Below are 4,994 nucleotides of genomic sequence, written 5' to 3' on the forward strand. Positions count from 1 at the left end.
CAACAAATACCACATTACGAAGCCTTCGAATTACTTCCAGTCATCAAATTACTTACCATAGTCGTTAAGTTAGCTAATTGAGCCTCCATCATACTCGACTGCCCCTCATCCATTCATTTACCCAAATCAGACCTCCTTAGACCGAATTGCTGGGTATTTTGTGCCATATTAGCAATTAAATTTCGGGCTTGCTCAGGTGTTTTATCAACCAGCGCACCTCCACTCGCTGCATCAATCATTCCTCAATCTTGTGGCGTCAACCCCTCATAAAAGTATTATACCAAGAGCTGCTCACTAATCTGATGTTGCGGACAGCTCGCATATAACCGTTTAAATCTCTACCAGTACTCATATAATGACTCACCTACCAGCTGTTTTATTCCACAAATTTCCTTCCTAATCGACCCTATCCTTGATGCCAGAAAGAACTTCTCAAGAAAGGCTTTATGTAGCCCTATCGTAGTCGTGAATGAACCCGGTGGCATATAATATAGCCAGTCTTTCACCAATCCTTGTATTGAGAAAAGAAAGGCTCGGAGCTTGATTTGTTCTTCCTCAATACTGTCTGGCTACATGGTTGAACAAGTAATGATAAATTCATTAATATGTCGGTATGGATCCTCACCTGGTAGTCCATTGAATTTCGGCAACAAATTTAAGAATCCCGAGTTGAGCTTTAAGGGCCTATCAAGGGTGGGGTAAGTGATAGATAGAGGCTGAGCAGCCAGGTTAGGTGCGGCCAATTGCTTCAAGGTCTGGTTGGCCATGTCGATGTCTTCTAAATCGTTAGGCTCGGCTTAGGGGTTGCAAGATTCGGCTTGCTGATCGGTGGTTCTAGTGGTGGACTTCGATGTTCCACGTCTGCTCCTTATTAACATAAATTGAAGGAATGAATCTAGCTGCAAATCAAAAATAAGAAAACAAAATAAATTCTAAAAATCAAATAGATTTAACAATGTCGCAATTCCCCGACAACGACGCCAAAATTTGGTGAGAAGTCATTACATCAACCGAATTAAATTCACTATTCAACCAATATTAACTAGTAATATAGGGTAAATGGGGTATTGATCCCACGAGGAAGCTCATATTAAATCTATTTGAAGAGAATTAAATAAATTCACACACACACACACACACGTGTGGGGGGTTTTATATGAATGCTGCTTCTAAAAATGAAAGAAAGTAGTTTGAGATGAAAATAATTATATTCAAGAATCAAATGGAAAAGGATGCTTAGTTATCGACTAATCCACCAAACACAAGTAACTGAGACTCAACTTATCCTAGGAAATCTACTCGATTGCGAGGCTGAAAAATCCCTTACGAAGTGACTCCTTACCTCTTCCAATTTTAATTCAATTATGAAATGTTCTTAATTGAAAATTATCTTTAATCCCCCTTGGTTTAATCGATTAAAGACGTGTAAGGTGCTAGAGAGGCTTCACCTTGCATTAACCATAGGAAACCTCCAGCGGCTCCCATTAAATTAAACCAATAGCTGTTTAATAGTGTTCACCGATTCTAAGTCCACTCAGGAAATACGATTTCTTAAATTTACTTAGATGATGATAGGAGAATTCCTAAATTAATTCAGTGATCAATCTAATTTGACTTAGAAAATAAACCCCTTTGAGAAAAATAATCAACTACAAATTACCGAGTTTTAATTTCAAATAAAATGAGTCTTTACTTTAACTTGTGTTCGGCTTCAATTGTGCCTAACTAAGCAAAGGGACTTTAGCTACTCATGGCTGAATAAGAGTTAATTAAAACCAACTCGAGTTTAAAATCAATCTTGCTTAACAACCCTGGTAGGGTCATCGTACTTCCCTCCTCCTGAAGTTGCTGGACTCTAAAACCGGTTCTAGCTCCTTGATTTGCACCTACTAGGTTGATTGGAGACGGTGTTTTTCCTGAGTCCCTCGTTCTTCTTTTTCAATTTCTTCTCCTAAAGTTGCTGGTTCGTCTACTCACCTTAAATGCAATAAAACTCAGCCTCTAAAAGTAGAAAATAAAAACTGATCTCCCCTTTGATTTTTTGTTCGCCTATCGCATAAGGTTAGCTCAAACCAATTAGACTTCACTCCAACTTAACTTCTTAAGGCTGAGTTGGTTTGTTCATTGTAACCTACAATCGATCATAGCTGGAAAGAGGGGAATTCGAATTGAAATTTGATTCCCTTGTTGGCTGGTTGCGCAATGTTGGTCTATTGCACCTTCAAGTTGGACCGAATCTTGCTTTTGCTGTCAAGGTCTTTTGCGGTCGAATTAATTACTTCAAATTTGTATTTTGACTTCGCTGACTTTAAAGAATTCAACATTCCCCCAGCCCTTTCCATCAACTCTATCCGTGGGAAGTGAATTTCACCTTTGGGTTCATTCGAATCGCCCCAATGTACCTACCTTGCAACATGTCTTAAAATACCATTAAATCATCGGATTGGAGCAGGAATAAATTAACAAAGAGTAGTATATTCTTAATGCAAATTGAGCTAATTGAAACTAATTGATCAAGAATTCGTCAATAATTTAGGTTATTAGTGGAATAAGTTAAGCTAAAAATTGAACTTAACAAGCGCTCATAGCTACAGCTGTAACTCGATTATTTCCTAATAATTACTGTACCTCACAAGTTACATTAATTTGTTGACTAGTGGTATCTCGACCTTTAACTACTAGGGTGCTCTAAATATATCCATATTTTCTTTTTCAAGCGCGAAAACTCTAGGAACAAAAGTAGTAGGATTTATTTTCATAATAAAGTGAAATATGTCAAATTTTTTTCCAAAATTATCTAATACGAAATAAATCTTCTATAGGAGGTTGATCGGCTGATTCAATAAAAAATAAGGGTTAACGCTCGATTTCGTTGGTCTCATCCAATTCAAGTGCATGCAATTGGATTGTTTCCTTATTCAACGAAGGAAATTTTATGTTCAACCAACCTATTTTCAAAATAGGAAGTGGATAAATAAAAATTTTGTGAGAGTCTTTCATTTGTCTATCATTATAGGAAACACCATCCATATTATGTATGGAATTGACTTATTATACTCTTGAATAAGAAGTCAAAGATAGTAATATCTTGGCAACCTTCCGAGTAACTCCTCAACTTAGAGATCCGCCTAAGGAAGCAGGGGCCACAATAGCTGCTAAATCTTCTACTGGTACATGGACAACTGTGTAGATCGATGGGCTTAATAGCCTTGATCGTTCCAAAGGGCGATGCTATCACATTGAGCCTGTTCCTAGAGAAGAAGATCAATATGTATGTTATGTAGCTACCCTTTAGACCTTTTTGAAGAAGGTTTTGTTACTAACATGTTTACTTCCATTATGGGTAATATATTTGGGTTCAAAGCCCTGCATACTCTACGTCTAGAGGATCTGTGAATCCCTACTACTTATATTAAAACTTTCCAAGACCCACCACATGGCATCCAGGTTGAAAGAGATAAATTGAACAAGTATGGTTGCCCTTATTAGAATGTACTATTGAACCAAAATTGGGGTTATCCGCTAAGAACTACGATAGAGCAGTCTATAAATGTCTACGTGGCAGGCTTGATTTTACCAAAGATGATGTGAACTCCCAACCATTTATGCGCTGGAGAGATTGTTTCTTATTTTGTGCCAAAGCAATTTATAAATCAAAGGCTAAAACAGGTGAAATCAGAGGGCATTACTTGAATGCTACTGTAGGTACATGTGAAGAAATGATCAAAAGGGTCGTGTGTGCCAGAGAATTGGGAGTTCCTATCATAATGCATAACAGGTGGGTTCACTGCAAATACTAGCTTGGCTCATTATTGCCGAGATAATGGTCTACTTCTTCACATCCATCGTGCAATACACCTAATTATTGATAGACAGAAGAATCATGGTATGTACTTTTGTGTACTAGCTAAAGCTTTACATATGTTTGCTGGAGACCATCTTCAAGCTGGTACAATAGTAGATAAACTTGAAGGAGAAAGGGACATAACTTTGGGCTTTGTTGATTTACTACGTAATGATTTTATTGAAAAAGATCGAAGCCGTGGTATTTATTTCACCCAAGATTTGGTTTCTATGTCAGGTGTTCTGCTCGTAGCTTTGGGGGCTATTCACGTTTGGTATATGCCTACTTTGATCGAGATCTTTGGAGATGATTTCGTACTACAATTCGGTGGAGGAACTTTAGAACACCTTTGGAGAAATGCACCGGGTGCCGTAGCTATTTGAGTAGCTTTAGAAGCATGTGTACAAGCTCGTAATGAGGGACGTGACCTTGCTCGTGAGGGTAATGAAATTATCTATGAGGCTAGCAAATGGAGTCCTGAACTAGCTGCTACTTGTGAAGTATGGAAGGCAATCAAATTTGAATTCGACGCAGTGGATAAATTAGATAAACTAGCTTGATAAATCAAATTTGAATTCAAAGCAATGGGTACTTTGTAATCCAGTAATTACTGTTGATTTTTTAGAATTGCAATTAAACTCGGCCCAATCTTTTACTAAAAGGATTGAGCCGATTCTATTGTCTATATTTTTTATAGATATATTTTTATCTAGATATACAAGATCTTAAATACAAAAATAAAAGACTAAATACAACTCAAAATTTCTCCTAGGTCCATAATTAATCCTATGTATGGATCCTTAAGATTGGTGTATTCTTTTCTATCTTATATACCATGGTTTCGGATCATGGATCAAGCCAAGCATCACAACTTCTTCTACCCATCCTATATGTTGTCCTTTTGGCTCTGTGTTGGAATAGAAACTTATTGTATTGTATTAGTACTAGTAGACAAGATTTTATGAAAAAGGTTCTTGATAGGAGAAAATTTTACTTTTTCAATTTCTTCAATGCGAATTTTACACGAGGAAATTGTTATTTCTAATTAAAAATTGGTATTTCTAATTCAAAAAAAAAATAGAGCTCTATCATATATAATGAACTACTACTTTAGGTTCTCACAAAAGAGAATAATTTCTTTCAATATTCA

General features: G+C 36.7%; 1 pseudogene; it reads left to right on the forward strand.

The window, feature by feature from the left end:
- The first annotated feature begins 955 nt into the window (after positions 1-955).
- LOC121223201 (ribulose bisphosphate carboxylase large chain-like) lies at positions 956-4,404 on the forward strand (annotated as a pseudogene).
- The last annotated feature ends 590 nt before the right edge of the window (positions 4,405-4,994 follow it).

This window comes from Gossypium hirsutum, chromosome D11 (assembly GCF_007990345.1).
Source record: "Gossypium hirsutum isolate 1008001.06 chromosome D11, Gossypium_hirsutum_v2.1, whole genome shotgun sequence".
Taxonomy (NCBI): Eukaryota; Viridiplantae; Streptophyta; class Magnoliopsida; order Malvales; family Malvaceae; genus Gossypium; species Gossypium hirsutum.